This window comes from Pseudophryne corroboree, chromosome 7 (assembly GCF_028390025.1).
Source record: "Pseudophryne corroboree isolate aPseCor3 chromosome 7, aPseCor3.hap2, whole genome shotgun sequence".
Classification (NCBI taxonomy): Eukaryota; Metazoa; Chordata; class Amphibia; order Anura; family Myobatrachidae; genus Pseudophryne; species Pseudophryne corroboree.
This window is the reverse complement of record NC_086450.1, coordinates 332,787,850-332,809,806: the sequence shown is the minus strand read 5'-3', so window position 1 is coordinate 332,809,806 and position 21,957 is coordinate 332,787,850. Positions and strand designations below refer to the sequence as shown.

Genomic DNA, 21,957 nt, shown 5'->3' with positions numbered 1-21,957 from the left:
CATTGCGACCATGCTGACATTCTCATGTCGACATGATGCTTGTCGACCTAACATACATCACCTGCCTGACAGATATGATAATTGATACTCTTGCTAAATGATTGGTGCATGTGATTGGTGCATTATATAGTATGATACTCGTATGTTTAATTCTTTATACATGTTGAAATAATACTCCTGTCTTCACTATTAAAAACTTCAGCAAAGAGTACTGTAGCACAGGCTTCATACAAGGACACAAAATAATTCTAGTTACACTATAAACATCTTATGATAAAATCCTATACTATTAGGTCTTAGTACATCTTCCAATTACTGCAAAACAGGTGATGGTGATGAAGCGAAGTAATGGATTTCCTTTGTACTTAACACACGGCTATAGAACAACTTGTAAAAAAAATAAAATATAGAATAAAAAAAATCTATTTATCATGTGTGTATCACACTGCGGGCATAACATGAGTAAATTTAAATTATTTACAGAAGCTCATTATCTAATTTCATTCCTTTAGGAAACAAAATATTCTTTCTTTAGAGGGACCACCCCGCATTACTCACCAATTCTCAGAGGAGTTAACGGCTGTTATTGTGCCTCTGTTCTACACGTTTTGAAGAGAAAAAGAAATAAAAAAAATGTTTCCTAATGTTTCTGATGTTTTATGCTGTGTTATTCTTATTCCAATTATAAGCAAACATTATGATATTATTATTATTATGATAGATAGATAGATAGATAGATAGATAGATAGATAGATAGATAGATAGATAGATAGATAGATAGATAGATAGATAGATAGAAATATATCTGTTGACTGAGTCCATGGATAATTCTCTAAAAATGAAGTGCTATATTTGATAGTCCCTGGTTAATTATTTATTTGTAAATATTTTTATTGAAGCAATGCAATAGCAATAGTATCTTTTTACAATTGACTAAATGTAAATATGTGTTTTACACTTTGAATGAGTAATACAATAAAGGAAATTATACAATGTCAATGTCTCAGGAGTTTTTCTTAACAACTTGGTCCATAGAAGATAAACAGTTCGTAGACAAATTGTAACACTTGAGCCATGGATTTACACAAAGAGCATGACATATGACATTACTTGTGCCAAATATAATTAACATTATTCACGATGACCATAAACAATAAAACAAAAAGGAAATCTTTTGTGCTTGCCCCACATCCCTCCCCCCTTAAGTGAGGAAACGATAAATAAAAATAAAAAATTGACACCTTGCGTTAAGTCAAGAAAGGTGTTATTATAAGACAATAGAAGGATCACCTTCTATCAGTCGGGACATGTACCACACACTGTTGGATAATGAGTTGTGAATTTGTGGTCTAATGGTATTAGATAAAGTTGTAATGTAACCCTCCCATATTCCAATGAATATGTGTGTGCTATATAAATAACTAGTAATAAATAATAAATAAATAAGTTGTTCCACTTTCTTGTCTCTTTCAAGTGTTACTCCTATCCACTCCGTGGTAAAAACATAGAAGAGTTTAACTGTAAATAAGGACAGGGATGGATTCTGGGTGTAACCATACTTGTAATATGGCTTTACGGACCGCTGCACCTATTGCAAGCAATAATCGTTTGCTACCTTTGGACATATTTTGACCCCTTGGAAAAATCCCAAACAGTGGGGCAGAAGTATTAACCTGGACAAGGCATAAGGAAGTGATAAATGCAAGGTGATAAACGTACCAGCCAATCAGCTCCAATATGTAAATTACAGTTAGAAGCTGATTGGCTGGTGCGTTTTTCACCTTGCATTTATCACTGGTTTATCACTTCCTTATGACTTCTCCAGGTTAATACATCTGCCCCACTGCCCATTCTGGGGTTAGAGGCAAATAATTTGGTTAATTATTTAATCATGTTGTTTAATAAGGGCAGTTATATAATGATCTGTATGTCCCCTGTTTGCAGAGATAGAACAACCAGTAGCCCAACAAACTGGAATATTCAGTTACACCTGAATTAAACTACAGTATAGCACTATAACAACGTTTCCCAAACTCCAGCATTACAGTCCAGGTTTTAAGGCTATCCATTCTTGAGCACAGGTGACTTAATTAGCACATCAATCAATTTGATTTAACCATCTGGACAGAAGCATGGATTTATCCTTGCATTAGTTTTGTTTGTATAGATTTTGGGACTGATAACCAAATGCCTATTCTGTATGTGTGTATGTATATTAGTGTTATACTAAATGAACTCTTAGCACATAACCTGTATACTAGTGGCCTGCACCTTTTTCTGAAACAGGTATCTTGGGACAGCGTATAAAAATAGGCGACCTAGAAACCAGATACATTCACAGTTCCTCTTTTAAAAGTATCAGATTAACTTTACGGGTTGCACAGTGTCTGGTTCTGCCTAAAATCATGAAATCACTTTTGTAACGACCAAACTTTGGCAGACGTGTGAACATCATGATGTATGTTGTACACATCTGCCATTTAGGAAACAGAAATTGCATCAAAAAGTGAAATGTATTCTATCTTAGTTTCTGCACAGTTAATATTCTAAAACTGAAATCTGTCATGCAAACGTGGCGATTTCATACAGCTGACTCCTTTATAAAGTGTACAGGCAAGGTGTACTGACACAGGAGTTACAATTGATCTCCTTTAACTAGTCCAGTGAGTCAATGTAGCTTACATATAAGCTATGTAAATGTATTACATTTTGTATTACATTTTGTTCTTAAAGGAAATGTGTGTTACAGTGTCTTCTTGATGTTTTACAATTTATATACTGTGCATAGTGTTATCATGTATTACACTGCCTGGTGCCATAGCCTTAACTGTTCCCAAAATACTGTATACACATCTATGAGATTTTACGTACTAACAATCCTAAACTACCCATTTCCTATCTTCTTCCAAAGGTTCAGAAAAATATGTTGGAACCTCCCAGAAGACCTATTGTGTCTGGGATTGAAGAATTATTAGAAAAAGCCAATATATTAGTAGATGTACATTTGAAATGTTACGTACTCAAACTACCTCATACGTAAGAGACTCTCTTTACACCAGTATTGGACATTACTTGGGACTAACAGCTGTAGAATATTTCTTAAAAAATGAAAGGCCTGGGTGACTTTCAAAATTTCATCCTAAAACTTCTGCAATTCATACTTCATACATTTGGTAATACATTTGGTAATAGCATTTGGTAATAGCTCCAAAATGTGAGATATCTTCAATTGCAGGACCACTAATGTGGTATACTGTATCACCAATGTCAGTGATATTAGGCACAATCTAACTTCTGCTATGGATAGAAGACACTGTCTCTGGTTGCTCTGTTATCGGTCATCCTCTACACAAAAGATGACAGACAGTAGACATCACTGAGACATCTGTGTGTTTGTTGTACTTATCCTATCCCATTCCATCACACACTTTTTGCTTAGTACAAAGGAATTTTTCTCTAACTACAGAATATTTATATGTATAACAAAGTATAGTGACTATCTACGCACATTTCAATATAGAGATATAGATTAGAATTAGTTGCAGCCTTAGAGCAGCTAGGTTCCTCTCCTAGATTAAGAAATATAACACATGTGTTGTTTTTAGTGCAGAACTTTAGAGAAGAAGAATAGTGAGTGACAGAAATGGAAAAATAGATGGCAAAGAGGTAGATCTTGACCTGGTTATCAATTATAACAACTACCATTGGTAAGGTAACCCAATAAATTAGTACTAGCTTACAACTCTATTTATGACTGAAAACACACTAAAATAAAACTGACATTATAATATATATTAGTGTAAAACCACATTTATAAAAAATATTTTCATTTTATATAAACAAATGTCCTGTAAACAGTCTAAATTTACATTTCTGCTCAATTAGCACATATCAAGGGGAATGTACTTATTGGGTAGATAAATGCAAATATTTCTACATTATAGCCAATATGACAAAAAAAGGAGTTTAGAAAGTCTTATAGATTCCTTTCAGCATGAAACCAATTAGTAACTGTACAGTTTTTAGATTGAAACACTTGTTTCCAGAGCCGTAACTAGACTTTTTGGCGCCCTGTGCCAGAGAGAGAATTGGTCCCCCTCACCATTTTTCCAATAGGGACATAAGGTGCATACCTCATGGGGAAGGGGCATGACAAGACTAATCCCAGAGAAAGCCCATGCTATGATACCCCTTCCCACATTTTTATATTTCTATAATAAAATACACACACAGTTACAGACCACTGCAAGAAAATGGATTTGGACACAAATCCTCTTTATACCACATTCATAGACTTTACTTGATAGCTCGTTGTTATTCAGTTACAATACCCTTTATTACATGACATATTTCGTTATACTGCCCCACCCAGGATTCAATCCTATAACCTATTGAATTCTAATCAAACACCCTACTCAGAAGAAATCTTTAGTGGAGTTCATGAATGTTGTATAGGTATTAGTGACAGAAGTGGTGGGGGTAGGAGACAAGGGCGGTCAGGAGATGCTGGGCTTCAAAAAGGGGGGAAGCAGCAAGTGAAAATAATTAAAACAGGTAATTGAGAAGTGATGCCAACAGCGCCCCCTACCCTGCAGCGCTATGTGCAGTGCCCCTTCCACACACACCTAGTTACGGCCCTGCTTGTTTCGTATAGTGATAAGAAGGAATGAGAAAGCCCAGAAATCTGTATATTCCTTAGAAATAAGCCTAAGCGGCATATACTGTATAAAATGCACAGTACCTAAGATGTATGGGAACTAGTCACAATGTCCTTGTCATACCCCAGTGTGAATAGGGCTACAGAAAGTCCAGAGACCTGCTAATCCTTATGTGAGGACCCTTACTGGCATTTGCTGTTATACAATACAATATGGGTACAGTCCATGCAATGCTGGCAGACTCCCCCTAGGTGTTCCACTTTCCAGTGATGGTAGTTCCCTCCTGCAGTGTCTGTTCCCCTTCACCACATAACGTGCAGTAGCATGGCTTACAGCAGTGTCTGCTCTGTGTTCCTCTGCATCCGATGTCAAGAGCTGACACGCGTTTCCTAGTTGCTGCAACGCAACCATGGAACACACAGTGGCTGCTTCTGGCTGTGTGTGCGCTCACTTCTGGTATTCAGTATTTCCACAGATGCTTTTGTAAGGTTCCTCCTATGGGATGTAATTACAGTATGTGACCGGCGGTCAGGAGACCGCAGGTTACAATACCTCCGCCTACTTCCCGAACCCTGAAAATCCATGTTTCACCTGCCTGGGGCTATGTCAGGGATGACCCTTACACACATCTTGACTCTTTATATACAGGTAGCTTTTTTCCAATATAGTAAATCAAGAAGAAAATATCCACTGCGCTGCCAATAGCAGCTGGTAAAGGGGTGTCAAACCCTAATATGCAAATACAAGATCCTTAATTTTAGTCAAAAAGTTAAAATATTAAAGGTTAAAAACAAATTAGAAGTTTATAAGTAGACTGAAAAAAATCACAAATTTTATTTAAAATATAAAATATATAAGAAGGTGATCCAACACACCGTCTCACTATTAGTGTCACCACTGTTGGTATTAAAGCAATGAAATAGGACAAACAAAATTTCTCAAAAGTTCTCAATCAGTTAATTCATACAGGATGTTACCCAATCAGGATAAATTCTTAGCAGTCCCTTGGCAGATGTGCTGCTGTGCCGTGCAACAGGGTTTCCGCATCTAAATCCAATGGGTATCCATAAACTGAAAGGGAGTGTAGTGAGATCGATCCAGATGAAGCAATATGTTCATAGATCCAAATGGTGGTGACTGGAACCTGTGGTAAAAGAAAACTTGACGCGTTTCTCTGGCCAGAGCAGCACCCATTTTCCTCAGAAGCATGAGCAGGATCCACATGTTTTGTCGAATTAGTGGCCAATTCCGACAGTTTTTTGGCCCGTTTTCGACAATACTCATCCGACTTCTAAAAAGTCGTATCAGCATAGTCGCAAATGGGCAAAACCTGAAATGCCCGCCAATTGAATACTGCACTGTCGGATCCTCTCCGTCGGAGAGTATCTGACATGCATTGAGTAGACCCCTAAATGTTTTTTTTCCCCCCACAATTTAGGTCCCTTGTAATAACATATTATGGGGCATATGTATTAAGCCTAGAGAAGTGATAAAGCAGTGATACTGTAAGTGCAAGGTGATAATGCACCAGCCAATCAATACGGATTTGAAAAAGGACAGTTAGGAGCTGATTGGCTGGTGCGTTATCACCTTCCACTTATCACTGCTTTATCACTTCTTTATCCCTTCTCCAGGCTTAATACATCTGTCCTATGAGTTTAGTGTGTATATATAGATTTTAGGTATTTTGTAGACTGGAAATTAATATTTTATTCATAGGACTACAAATACATTTTAACTTAGTGAATATTTTATTTCTTATTGGACTTCAGGTATTATTCTTCATTTGTTATAGGGTCTGCTTTATGCTAAGATCAGTCATACTAAGCTAAGGCGAATGACTCAATATCAAAAGAAGGATACTACCTGCAAGAGACAGCAAAAAGTATGGACAGTGGGGGTCATTACGAGTTGATTGCTAGCTGCCATTGTTCTCAGCGCAGCGATCAGGCTAAAAATCTGCATTTCTGCGCATGCGTATGCACCGCAATGCGCAGGCGCGTCATACAGGTACAATGAGCATTGTCGGTTTGCACAGAGTCTAACGAACATTCCTGTTGCACGGCCGAACGCAGGAAGATTGACATGAAGTGGGTGTTTCTGGGTGGCAACTGACCGTTTTCAGGGAGTGTTTGGCAAAACGCAGGCGTGGCTGGGCGTTCACTGGGCGGGTGTGTAACGCCAAAAGCCGTCCCTCCGTCATTAGAATCAACGCACACGAAGAGGGCTCATCTTGTTTTGCACAAAAATATTTTGCAGGCGCTCTGCTGCACAAGAGTTCGCACTTCTGCAAAGCTAAAATACACTCCCAGTGGGCGGCAACAATGCGTTTGCACGGCTGCTAAAAACTGCTAGTGAGCGATCAACTCTGAATGACCCCCAGTGTGCAGATGAGAAGACACTGGGGGCTGATGTGAGGCATAAGGGTCAGAGGACACTCCTCATGAGAGCTTACAGCATGGATGGAGGGGCAGAGGTACTGTAGACAGCAGTGATGTACAGTGAGCTCGGTGGCTAGGGAGGCACTGGCAGCTAACCAAACCCCCCCACACCCTCTCTATAGAGGGGGGGGGGGAAGTGTAGTCCCCCATACTTCTCTAAAACCAGCACCAGGCAAAACCAGCCAGGGGGGATAATGCCATAGCAGGGGAGACACTCAGTGTGGGGTCCCCCTGCCATAATATTAATAAGCCCCCCAAGCCAGTCAGCCCCGGGCTAGAATTCCTCGGAGAGTGGGGCCCCTAAAAAATAAAAATGGGGTCCCCCCTCCTGAGCAACAACCAGCACTGGGCTGATAGCCCAGTGCTATGTCCCACACCCCTGGTGGCGGTGGGTGCAGGGTTCATGCTATGATAATATTGTACTTTACAGGTGGCCTACAGGTCCCAGCAAGCCTGCCCCAGCATGCCGGCATTTGGGGAACCACAAGTACCAGCATGCCCAAACATAAAGGGCCCGCTGGCACCTGTAGTCCGCCTGTAAAGAAAATATTAAAATAAAACACCACACTTAAAAAAAAAAAAAAAAAGTTTTGTTAGTCAGGGTCTTCACCTGGGGGTGGCAGCCTTTAAGCTCTTTTGCATGGCTGCCGCCTTCCCAGGGCTTCCAGCGTCTTCCTCCAGTGTCTCAACCTGGGATGCTGCCGCCGCCTTCCCAGAGCTTCCAGCATCTTCACCTGGAGGCGGCGGCCTTTAAGCTCTTTTGCATGGCCCCCACCTCCCCAAGGCTTCCAGCATTTTCACCTGGTGGGCGGCGGCTGTTAAGCTCCTTTGCATAGCCGCCGCCCATCCAGGACTTCCACGGCGTCTTCTATCTTCAGGAGCTCTTCACTGCTCTTCCTCTGCCATCTTACTGACGCCGCTGCCTGGCGCTGACTTATATAAGTCAGCCAGAGGGGGTGGGCAATGACGCAGGGAGCCGTGATTGGCTCGTGGTGGCCATCTTGAATTTCAAAGATGACGCTGAGGCGCCATTTTTGAAACGGGTACCACTCTGCTGCCAAACTCTGCAGAATGGCCCTGCCTGCCGCTAATACTATCACCTCCGCCGCATTCCGCTGCCACCGCCGCCCGCACCTCCGCCGCGTCAGACTGACAGGGGCTTGCTTTCATGGGTTGAAAGCACGTCCCTGTATCAAGGCGGCACTTTAGTAGGTGCTGCTTTGCACTTGATTTTCAATGGGCTTTTACAGCCCATAGCATGGCCCCGCCTCCGCCCGCCCCCCGCTCCAGCCCCTTTCCCATTGACAACGGGAGGCACCACTGTTGGTGCCTCCCAAACTAGTTTTAACTGTAGTAATGATTAGATTAATACAAAGGAGATATTTATGACACAGAATATGTATCATAACTATTTTCTTTGTATTATTTTAATCATTAATGACAGGGGAGGCACTGCGTCCCTCGACTGCACGTCCCTGGTAGACAGGAGGAGATGGTGAGAAAGGGGCTGACTGGGAGAGTGGTTCCATCAGGTGGAGGCAAGGGAGGGACTGGTTAAAATGCGAGTTTTGTGGTATAAGGCGCCTCTTGCAGCAGAGAAGGTTGGGGAAGAGACTGGGCAGACAATTAAGAAAATTTTAGGAAATAGAAACCTCTGCCATTTTGCACTTTGGGAGATAACCTTTGCTCTTTCCTGCATCCAATACTAACTGAATTTTAGAAGTGCAAACCTGTCTGAAATGTGTTTGGACATTTTTTTTGTGCTGGGAAAAAGTGTTAGTGCATTGATCGACAGGTGTAAATAAACTAAGTACACAGAGGAACTGAATGTGTTTATCACTTGTAGCATAAATATGTGTCACAAAACGGAGATGTTCAGCACTCCCCAGCTGCACTCTCTCTTACCATTGGCCGCACTCTGAGGTGCTGTCTGTCATCCGCTGGTTCATCTGACGTCCTGCTCCCAGACCTCGCAGCCATTGTCGGTCTCCACTGGCCACTCCACGTCGACAGTTCTCTCCAGAATCAGTAATGGAGGGCGATATGACGGTTCTGATCAGCTGGCTATTGAGTCCAATCAGGAACCATTTCACAGTCATGTGATTATCACAACCAATCAGCAGCAAGCCAGGGGTATACATCCTGAATCCCAGCACAGGCAAATCGCCAGTGCTTTGTTGTGTATCAACCTGTTGTGAGCTCCTGACTCTCCTGCTGGATTCTAGACAAGTGCAGTTTCCATCTCTAGCACTCCCTGGCTTCCTAAGCTAACCTGTATAGCTGCTCAGCTTCATCATCGCAGCATATCTAGATTCACCAGTACAGCCAATCCCAGTGATTCTAAAGGGCTGCTCAGTTCATTATCATATCATATCCAGATTCACCTGTACAGCCAATCCTAGTGATCCTGAAGGGCTGCTCAGTTTATCTTCGCCGTATATCCAGATTCACTGGTACAGCCAATCCCAGTGATCCTGAAGGGCTGCTCAGTTCATCATTGCAGCATATCGAGATTCACCGATACAGCCAATCCCAGTGATCCTGAAGGGCTGCTCAGTTCATCATTTCAGCATTTCGCAATTCGCTGGTACAGCCAATCCCAGCGTTTCTGAAGGGCTGCTTCTACATCTACATTGCAGCATTTTGCAATTCGCTGGTACAGCCTATCCCAGCATTCCTGAAGGGCTGCTCATGCAAATCTATTGCAGCATTTCCCAATTTGCTGGTACAACCTATACCAGCATTCCTAAAAAGCTGCTCCTGGAAATCCGTTGCAGCATTTTCAGATTCACTGGTTAATCTCATCCCAGTGATAGTGAACCCTCAGGGTTATGAACTTCTTGGCTATTCTACTACACTGGTAATACAATACCTGAGTGTTCCAGTTCCCCATATAGCTGGTATCCAGGGCCGTTTCTAGCCAATTTGGCGAGATTTAAAAATGCCCCCCCCCCCATTCACATAAGAAAAAATGCGCGCCCCCCCCCCCCATAGATATAAAGAGGAAGCTCCCGGCAAGGGGACGTGACCTCGTTAAAATGGGCATGGCTTTGTTAAGATGGGTGTGGCCTCATCTGATCTCATCATCACGGCCAACACACGATAAAAAAAGAAATAAAAGTCCTCATTTTACACATTACAGCAGGCACGCGACCCCATTTTACACAGCACGGCAGGCAAGTGTCCCCATTTTACACAGCACGGTAGGCAAGTGTCCCCATTTTACACAGCACGGTAGGCAAGTGTCCCCATTTTACACATTGCGGCAGGCACGTGCCCCCATTTTACACATTGCGGCAGGAAAGTGTCCCCATTTTACACATTGCGGCAGGCACGTGCCTCCATTTTACACAGTACGGCAGGCAAGTGTTCACATTTTACACATTGCGGGCGGAAAGTTATCCCATTTTACACATTGCGGCAGGAAAGTGTCCCCATTTTACACATTGCGGCAGGAAAGTGTCCCCATTTTACACATTGCGGCAGGAAAGTGTCCCCATTTTACACATTGCGGCAGGCACGTGCCCCCATTTTACACAGTACGGCAGGCAAGTGTTCACATTTTACACATTGCGGCAGGAAAGTGTCCCCATTTTACACATTGCGGCAGGAAAGTGTCCCCATTTTACACATTGCGGCAGGAAATGTCCCCATTTTACACATTGCGGCAGGAAATGTCCCCATTTTACACATTGCGGCAGGAAATGTCCCCATTTTACACATTGCGGCAGGCACGTGCCCCCATTTTACACCGCATTTCAGGCAAGTGTCCCCATTTTACACATTGCAGCAGGCACGTGCCCCCATTTTACACATTCCGGCAGGCAAGTGTCCCCATTTTACACATTCCGGCAGGCAAGTGTCTCCATTTTACACATTCCGGCAGACAACTGTCCCCATTTTACACATTCCGGCAGACAGGTGTCCCCATTTTACACATTCCGGCAGACAATTGTCCCTATTTTACACATTCCGGCAGACAAGTGTCCCCATTTTACACAGTACGGCAGGTGGGGGGGGGGGGGGGGGGAGAGAGAGAGAGGGAGAGGGGCTGACTTACATTTGAAGCGGTTCTTCCCGCTCTTCAGCCGCCTCTCCCTCGTCTGCGCAGCGCTGGCCGTCTTGGCTCCCCCTTCTCCCTCCTCCCGAGTGCCCAGCTCGGAGGGCGGGGTTTCGCGGAATGACGCGATTGCGTCGTGATGTCACGACGCAAACGCGTCATTCCGCGAAATCCCACCCCCTGAGCTGGGCACTCGGGAGGAGAGGGGACGGGGGTTTGAAAGTGCTGAGGAAGTGCTGCGGCGGGCGCCCCGTGCGGTTGCACGGCTCGCCCGCCGCAAGAAATGGCACTGCTGGTATCACATCTCCAACTCTACTCACCTGAAACAGCTTCCAGTCAGGTGTTCCTGAATAGCCGAACTGCCATGTCTATGAATCAGTAGATCCTATATTAAGCCTGCCCAATTGCGTCCTAATATCTTAAGCCAAAAGCCAGCAGCTCAACCTAGTCCGGATTCACAAACATCCTTAGCTGTGACAATATGCATCTTTCATTGTAAGCAGGTTACAGGGGTGTAACACCCAGAGGCAATGGAGACGCCTGCCTCCGGGCTCCAAGCCCTGAAGGGGCACCTGCATGTACAGCAGCACCTGTGCGGTTTACGGCGGGGGTTAACATTCGTGCCTCCTGGCAACTGGAATGAACTTACTCTCCTGTTAAATTAGTCTAATTTTCTGTTTTCCTTAAACCTGGCAGCATATTAAATCTGGTTCACCATATTCATTTAACAATTAATTTAAAATAATAAATCAATGGCATGATAGGGTTTTTTTTTTTTTTTGTTTTTTTTTACAGACATGGCAATACAAATAGCCTACATACCTTTTTAGTAGAGATGAGCGCCTGAAATTTTTCGGGTTTTGTGTTTTGGTTTTGGGTTCGGTTCCGCGGCCGTGTTTTGGGTTCGAACGCGTTTTGGCAAAACCTCACCGAATTATTTTTGTCGGATTCGGGTGTGTTTTGGATTCGGGTGTTTTTTTCCAAAAACACTAAAAAACAGCTTAAATCATAGAATTTGGGGGTCATTTTGATCCCAAAGTATTATTAACCTCAAAAACCATAATTTACACTCATTTTCAGTCTATTCTGAATACCTCACACCTCACAATATTATTTTTAGTCCTAAAATTTGCACCGAGGTCGCTGTGTGAGTAAGATAAGCGACCCTAGTTGCCGACACAAACACCGGGCCCATCTAGGAGTGGCACTGCAGTGTCACGCAGGATGTCCCTTCCAAAAAACCCTCCCCAAACAGCACATGACGCAAAGAAAAAAAGAGGCGCAATGAGGTAGCTGTGTGAGTAAGATTAGCGACCCTAGTGGCCGACACAAACACCGGGCCCATCTAGGAGTGGCACTGCAGTGTCACGCAGGATGGCCCTTCCAAAAAACCCTCCCCAAACAGCACATGACGCAAAGAAAAAAAGAGGCGCAATGAGGTAGCTGACTGTGTGAGTAAGATTAGCGACCCTAGTGGCCGACACAAACACCGGGCACATCTAGGAGTGGCACTGCAGTGTCACGCAGGATGTCCCTTCCAAAAAACCCTCCCCAAACAGCACATGACGCAAAGAAAAAAAGAGGCGCAATGAGGTAGCTGTGTGAGTAAGATTAGCGACCCTAGTGGCCGACACAAACACCGGGCCCATCTAGGAGTGGCACTGCAGTGTCACGCAGGATGTCCCTTCCAAAAAACCCTCCCCAATCAGCACATGATGCAAAGAAAAAGAAAAGAAAAAAGAGGTGCAAGATGGAATTATCCTTGGGCCCTCCCACCCACCCTTATGTTGTATAAACAAAACAGGACATGCACACTTTAACCAACCCATCATTTCAGTGACAGGGTCTGCCACACGACTGTGACTGATATGACGGGTTGGTTTGGACCCCCCCCAAAAAAGAAGCAATTAATCTCTCCTTGCACAAACTGGCTCTACAGAGGCAAGATGTCCACCTCATCTTCACCCTCCGATATATCACCGTGTACATCCCCCTCCTCACAGATTATCAATTCGTCCCCACTGGAATCCACCATCTCAGCTCCCTGTGTACTTTGTGGAGGCAATTGCTGCTGGTCAATGTCTCCGCGGAGGAATTGATTATAATTCATTTTAATGAACATCATCTTCTCCACATTTTCTGGATGTAACCTCGTACGCCGATTGCTGACAAGGTGAGCGGCGGCACTAAACACTCTTTCGGAGTACACACTTGTGGGAGGGCAACTTAGGTAGAATAAAGCCAGTTTGTGCAAGGGCCTCCAAATTGCCTCTTTTTCCTGCCAGTATAAGTACGGACTGTGTGACGTGCCTACTTGGATGCGGTCACTCATATAATCCTCCACCATTCTATCAATGTTGAGAGAATCATATGCAGTGACAGTAGACGACATGTCCGTAATCGTTGTCAGGTCCTTCAGTCCGGACCAGATGTCAGCATCAGCAGTCGCTCCAGACTGCCCTGCATCACCGCCAGCGGGTGGGCTCGGAATTCTGAGCCTTTTCCTCGCACCCCCAGTTGCGGGAGAATGTGAAGGAGGAGATGTTGACAGGTCGCGTTCCGCTTGACTTGACAATTTTGTCACCAGCAGGTCTTTCAACCCCAGCAGACCTGTGTCTGCCGGAAAGAGAGATCCAAGGTAGGCTTTAAATCTAGGATCGAGCACGGTGGCCAAAATGTAGTGCTCTGATTTCAACAGATTGACCACCCGTGAATCCTTGTTAAGCGAATTAAGGGCTGCATCCACAAGTCCCACATGCCTAGCGGAATCGCTCCGTGTTAGCTCCTTCTTCAATGCCTCCAGCTTCTTCTGCAAAAGCCTGATGAGGGGAATGACCTGACTCAGGCTGGCAGTGTCTGAACTGACTTCACGTGTGGCAAGTTCAAAGGGCATCAGAACCTTGCACAACGTTGAAATCATTCTCCACTGCACTTGAGACAGGTGCATTCCATCTCCTATATCGTGCTCAATTGTATAGGCTTGAATGGCCTTTTGCTGCTCCTCCAACCTCTGAAGCATATAGAGGGTTGAATTCCACCTCGTTACCACTTCTTGCTTCAGATGATGGCAGGGCAGGTTCAGTAGTTTTTGGTGGTGCTCCAGTCTTCTGTACGTGGTGCCTGTACGCCGAAAGTGTCCCGCAATTTTTCTGGCCACCGACAGCATCTCTTGCACGCCCCTGTCGTTTTTTAAAAAATTCTGCACCACCAAATTCAAGGTATGTGCAAAACATGGGACGTGCTGGAATTTGCCCATATTTAATGCACACACAATATTGCTGGCGTTGTCCGATGCCACAAATCCACAGGAGAGTCCAATTGGGGTAAGCCATTCCGCGATGATCTTCCTCAGTTGCCGTAAGAGGTTTTCAGCTGTGTGCGTATTCTGGAAAGCGGTGATACAAAGCGTAGCCTGCCTAGGAAAGAGTTGGCGTTTGCGAGATGCTGCTACTGGTGCCGCCGCTGCTGTTCTTGCGGCGGGAGTCCATACATCTACCCAGTGGGCTGTCACAGTCATATAGTCCTGACCCTGCCCTGCTCCACTTGTCCACATGTCCGTGGTTAAGTGGACATTGGGTACAACTGCATTTTTTAGGACACTGGTGAGTCTTTTTCTGACGTCCGTGTACATTCTCGGTATCGCCTGCCTAGAGAAGTGGAACCTAGATGGTATTTGGTAACGGGGGCACACTGCCTCAATAAATTGTCTAGTTCCCTGTGAACTAACGGCGGATACCGGACGCACGTCTAACACCAACATAGTTGTCAAGGACTCAGTTATCCGCTTTGCAGTAGGATGACTGCTGTGATATTTCATCTTCCTCGCAAAGGACTGTTGAACAGTCAATTGCTTACTGGAAGTAGTACAAGTGGGCTTACGACTTCCCCTCTGGGATGACCATCGACTCCCAGCGGCAACAACAGCAGCGCCAGCAGCAGTAGGCGTTACACGCAAGGATGCATCGGAGGAATCCCAGGCAGGAGAGGACTCGTCAGACTTGCCAGTGACATGGCCTGCAGGACTATTGGCATTCCTGGGGAAGGAGGAAATTGACACTGAGGGAGTTGGTGGGGTGGTTTGCGTGAGCTTGGTTACAAGAGGAAGGGATTTACTGGTCAGTGGACTGCTTCCGCTGTCACCCAAAGTTTTTGAACTTGTCACTGACTTATTATGAATGCGCTGCAGGTGACGTATAAGGGAGGATGTTCCGAGGTGGTTAACGTCCTTACCCCTACTTATTACAGCTTGACAAAGGGAACACACGGCTTGACACCTGTTGTCCGCATTTCTGGTGAAATACCTCCACACCGAAGAGCTGATTTTTTTGGTATTTTCACCTGGCATGTCAACGGCCATATTCCTCCCACGGACAACAGGTGTCTCCCCGGGTGCCTGACTTAAACAAACCACCTCACCATCAGAATCCTTCTGGTCAATTTCCTCCCCAGCGCCAGCAACACCCATATCCTCCTCATCCTGGTGTACTTCAACACTGACATCTTCAATCTGACTATCAGGAACTGGACTGCGGGTGCTCCTTCCAGCACTTGCAGGGGGCATGCAAATAGTGGAAGGCGCATGCTCTTCACGTCCAGTGTTGGGAAGGTCAGGCATCGCAAACGACACAATTGGACTCTCCTTGTGGATTTGGGATTTCAAAGAACGCACAGTTCTTTGCGGTGCTTTTGCCAGCTTGAGTCTTTTCAGTTTTCTAGCGAGAGGCTGAGTGCTTCCATCCTCATGTGAAGCTGAACCACTAGCCATGAACATAGGCCAGGGCCTCAGCCGTTCCTTGCCACTCCGTGTGGTAAATGGCATATTGGCAAGTTTACGCTTCTCCTCCGACAATTTTATTTTAGGTTTTGGAGTCCTTTTTTTTCTGATATTTGGTGTTTTGGATTTGACATGCTCTGTACTATGACATTGGGCATCGGCCTTGGCAGACGACGTTGCTGGCATTTCATCGTCTCGGCCATGACTAGTGGCAGCAGCTTCAGCACGAGGTGGAAGTGGATCTTGATCTTTCCCTAATTTTGGAACCTCAACTTTTTTGTTCTCCATATTTTATAGGCAGAACTAAAAGGCACCTCAGGTAAACAATGGAGATGGATGGATTGGATACTAGTATACAATTATGGACGGACTGCCACGGTTAGGTGGTATAAAAAAACCACGGTTAGGTGGTATATAATACAATTATGGATGGACGGACTGCCTGCCGACTGCCGACACAGAGGTAGCCACAGCCGTGAACTACCGCACTGTACACTGGTTGATAAAGAGATAGTAGTATACTCGTAACAACTAGTATGACTGACTATGACGGTATAAAGAATGAAAAAAAAACCACGGTTAGGTGGTATATATTATAATACAATTATGGATGGACGGACTGCCTGCCGACTGCCGACACAGAGGTAGCCACAGCCGTGAACTACCGCACTGTACACTGGTTGATAAAGAGATAGTAGTATACTCGTAACAACTAGTATGACACTATGACGGTATAAAGAATGAAAAAAAAACCACGGTTAGGTGGTATATATTATAATACAATTATGGATGGACGGACTGCCTGCCGAGTGCCGACACAGAGGTAGCCACAGCCGTGAACTACCGCACTGTACACTGGTTGATAAAGAGATAGTAGTATACTCGTAACAACTAGTATGACTGACTATGACGGTATAAAGAATGAAAAAAAAACCACGGTTAGGTGGTATATATTATAATACAATTATGGATGGACGGACTGCCTGCCGACTGCCGACACAGAGGTAGCCACAGCCGTGAACTACCGCACTGTACACTGGTTGATAAAGAGATAGTAGTATACTCGTAACAACTAGTATGACACTATGACGACGGTATAAAGAATGAAAAAAAAACCACGGTTAGGTGGTATATATTATAATAATAATACAATTATGGATGGACGGACTGCCTGCCGACTGCCGACACAGAGGTAGCCACAGCCGTGAACTACCGCACTGTACACTGGTTGATAAAGAGATAGTAGTATACTCGTAACAACTAGTATGACTGACTATGACGGTATAAAGAATGAAAAAAAAACCACGGTTAGGTGGTATATATTATAATACAATTATGGATGGACGGACTGCCTGCCGACTGCCGACACAGAGGTAGCCACAGCCGTGAACTACCGCACTGTACACTGGTTGATAAAGAGATAGTAGTATACTCGTAACAACTAGTATGACACTATGACGGTATAAAGAATGAAAAAAAAACCACGGTTAGGTGGTATATATTATAATAATAATACAATTATGGATGGACGGACTGCCTGCCGACTGCCGACACAGAGGTAGCCACAGCCGTGAACTACCGCACTGTACACTGGTTGATAAAGAGATAGTAGTATACTCGTAACAACTAGTATGACACTATGACGGTATAAAGAATGAAAAAAAAACCACGGTTAGGTGGTATATATTATAATACAATTATGGATGGACGGACTGCCTGCCGAGTGCCGACACAGAGGTAGCCACAGCCGTGAACTACCGCACTGTACACTGGTTGATAAAGAGATAGTAGTATACTCGTAACAACTAGTATGACTGACTATGACGGTATAAAGAATGAAAAAAAAACCACGGTTAGGTGGTATATATTATAATACAATTATGGATGGACGGACTGCCTGCCGACTGCCGACACAGAGGTAGCCACAGCCGTGAACTACCGCACTGTACACTGGTTGATAAAGAGATAGTAGTATACTCGTAACAACTAGTATGACACTATGACGACGGTATAAAGAATGAAAAAAAAAACACGGTTAGGTGGTATATATTATAATAATAATACAATTATGGATGGACGGACTGCCTGCCGACTGCCGACACAGAGGTAGCCACAGCCGTGAACTACCGCACTGTACACTGGTTGATAAAGAGATAGTAGTATACTCGTAACAACTAGTATGACTGACTATGACGGTATAAAGAATGAAAAAAAAACCACGGTTAGGTGGTATATATTATAATACAATTATGGATGGACGGACTGCCTGCCGACTGCCGACACAGAGGTAGCCACAGCCGTGAACTACCGCACTGTACACTGGTTGATAAAGAGATAGTAGTATACTCGTAACAACTAGTATGACACTATGACGGTATAAAGAATGAAAAAAAAACCACGGTTAGGTGGTATATATTATAATACAATTATGGATGGACGGACTGCCTGCCGAGTGCCGACACAGAGGTAGCCACAGCCGTGAACTACCGCACTGTACACTGGTTGATAAAGAGATAGTAGTATACTCGTAACAACTAGTATGACTGACTATGACGGTATAAAGAATGAAAAAAAAACCACGGTTAGGTGGTATATATTATAATACAATTATGGATGGACGGACTGCCTGCCGACTGCCGACACAGAGGTAGCCACAGCCGTGAACTACCGCACTGTACACTGGTTGATAAAGAGATAGTAGTATACTCGTAACAACTAGTATGACACTATGACGACGGTATAAAGAATGAAAAAAAAACCACGGTTAGGTGGTATATATTATAATAATAATACAATTATGGATGGACGGACTGCCTGCCGACTGCCGACACAGAGGTAGCCACAGCCGTGAACTACCGCACTGTACACTGGTTGATAAAGAGATAGTAGTATACTCGTAACAACTAGTATGACACTATGACGACGGTATAAAGAATGAAAAAAAAACCACGGTTAGGTGGTATATATTATAATAATAATACAATTATGGATGGACGGACTGCCTGCCGACTGCCGACACAGAGGTAGCCACAGCCGTGAACTACCGCACTGTACACTGGTTGATAAAGAGATAGTAGTATACTCGTAACAACTAGTATGACACTATGACGGTATAAAGAATGAAAAAAAAACCACGGTTAGGTGGTATATATTATAATAATAATACAATTATGGATGGACGGACTGCCTGCCGACTGCCGACACAGAGGTAGCCACAGCCGTGAACTACCGCACTGTACACTGGTTGATAAAGAGATAGTAGTATACTCGTAACAACTAGTATGACACTATGACGACGGTATAAAGAAAGAAAAAAAAATACCACGGTTAGGTGGTATATATTGTAATACAATTATGGATGGACGGACTGCCTGCCGAGTTCCGACTGCCGACACAGAGGTAGCCACAGCCGTGAACTACCGCACTGTACTGTGTCTGCTGCTAATATAGACTGGTTGATAAAGAGATAGTATACAATACATACAACAATATACTACTATACTGGTGGTCAGGCACTGGTCACCACTAGTCACACTGGCAGTGGCACTCCTGCAGCAAAAGTGTGCACTGTTTAATTTTAAATTAATATAATATTATGTACTCCTGGGGGCTCCTGCTATAACAACCTGCAGTGCTCCCCAGTCTCCCCCACAATTATTATAAGCTTTGCCTTTTATACATTGATGTGCAGCACACTGGGCTGAGCTAAGTGCACACAGACTGAGTCACACTGTGTGACTGGCTGCTGCTGTGTATCGTTTTTTTTCAGGCAGAGAACGGATATAGCAGAGAACGGATATATTATATTAAAATAAATAAAAGTTAACTAACAACAACTGCACTGGTCACTGTGGTAAACTCTGTCTGACTCTGCACAATCTCTCTCTCTCTTCTAATCTAATTTCTAATGGAGAGGACGCCAGCCACGTCCTCTCCCTATCAATCTCAATGCACGTGTGAAAATGGCGGCGACGCGCGGCTCCTTATATAGAATCCGAGTCTCGCGAGAATCCGACAGCGTCATGATGACGTTCGGGCGCGCTCGGGTTAACCGAGCAAGGCGGGAGGATCCGAGTCTGCTCGGACCCGTGAAAAAAACATGAAGTTCGTGCGGGTTCGGTTTCAGAGAAACCGAACCCGCTCATCTCTACTTTTTAGCACAGACAATTTAATATAAATGATTTTCAATATGAAATCTTTGATAGGGTAGCCGCTGCTTCTTAAATATTTTGCTTTAAACAAAATAATAAGTGATATCGGGCCATACTATTAAAATTATATAGTGACACATACAGTACAGTGCAATTAAAATGATGCCACATTATACTATCATTTTAAAAAGTTGTCCATTGGCTGACTTTGAAACATAACTACAGTATCTTGGGGAAATAATGTGACTCAATTATGACACCCATCTGGGATTCCGGGCAGAGCAGATGTCTCATCACACTGAATTTAGTTGTTAATAGAGAGCTCTACTGTACTGTACCATACCTCCCAAATTTGCAGAAGTGAGATTTAGGACCTCTAGGGCGAAAGAGGGCGGAAAAAGGTGTGGGGCTTCAGAAAAGGGGCAGAGCCTCATGGAACCCCCCAATCGTGTCACTCATGGGGCGTGCCCAGCACTCTCCGAGATGCTGGGCTGCCCCCAGGCTCTCCCCAACACTGTGAATAGAATAGATGCCGTGCATCTATTCTCCTCATTTCCTACTGCTCTGTCATGCATAGCAGCGATGTGTGTGCTCCGCCCAACAACCCCCACCATGGGACACTGCCGGCCGTGGGTGGGACAACAGGACAGTCCCAGATAAACGGGACTGTCCCGCTGAATGCAGGACAGTTGGGAGGTATGCTGTACCACTAGCTCTGACCCTTTCAGTTTTACCACCAGTAGGTTTCTATAACTGTTTAAGTGGACAATGGTGGTCATTCCGAGTTGTTCGCCCGTTGCCGTTTTTCGCAACGGAGCGATTAGGTGGAAAATGCGCATGCACATGGTACGCAGCGCGCATGCGTTCAGTAATTTAACACAAAACTTTGGAGATTTGCACAAGCTCCAGCTACGTATTTTCCTTGCTCGAGTGATCGTAGTGTGATTGACAGGAAGTGGGTGTTTCTGGGCGGAAACTGGCCGTTTTCAGGGAGTGTGCTAAAAAACGCAGGCGTGACAGGTAAAAACGCAGGAGTGACTGGAGAAACGGGGGAGTGGCTGGACGAACGCAGGGCGTGTTTGTGACATCAAACCAGGATCTAAACGGACTGAGGTGATCGCTAGCTAGGAGTAGGTCTGGAGCTACTCAGAAACTGCTTGAAAATTTTTAGTAGCAGTTCTGCTAATCTTTCGTTCGCACTTCTGCTAAGCTAAGATACACTCCCAGAGGGCGGTGGCCTAGCGTTTGCACTGCTGCTAAAAGCAGCTAGTGAGCGAACAACTCGGAATGACCACCAATGTCCCAAGAAACATGTTATATACATACGGTATACTTGTTTTATAAGGTTGCTGGAAACAATTATTTTAACTTAAAACCCTCCACATTGGGGGTCATTCCGAGTTGTTCGCTCGTTATATTTTTGTCGCAACGGAGCAAATAGTCGCTAATGCGCATGCGCAATGTCCGCAGTGCGACTGCGCCAAGTAAATTTGCTATGCAATTAGGAATTTTACTCACGGCATTACGAGGTTTTTTCTTCATTCTGGTGATCGTAATGTGATTGACAGGAAGTGGGTGTTTCTGGGCGGAAACTGGCCGTTTTATGGGAGTGTGTGAAAAAACGCTACCGTTTCTGGGAAAAACGCGGGAGTGGCTGGAGAAACGGAGGAGTGTCTGGGCGAACGCTGGGTGTGTTTGTGACGTCAAACCAGGAACAAAACTGACTGAACTGATCGCAGATGCCGAGTAAGTCTGGAGCTATTCAGAAACTGCTAAGAAGTGTCTATTCGCAATTCTGCTAATCTTTCGTTCGCAATTTTAATATGCTAAGATTCACTCCCAGTAGGCGGCGGCTTAGCGTGTGCAAAGCTGC

At 44.4% G+C, this 21,957-nt stretch overlaps 1 long non-coding RNA gene across 1 annotated transcript in view; it reads right to left on the bottom strand.

The window, feature by feature from the left end:
• Positions 1 to 555: 555 nt before the first annotated feature.
• LOC134945209 (uncharacterized) overlaps positions 556 to 21,957 on the bottom strand; it is a 61,797-nt gene continuing 40,395 nt past the window's right edge. The window contains exon 3 of the long non-coding RNA XR_010182074.1: positions 556 to 599. This is a non-coding gene — a long non-coding RNA (uncharacterized LOC134945209). The remainder of the gene's footprint in view (positions 600 to 21,957) is intronic.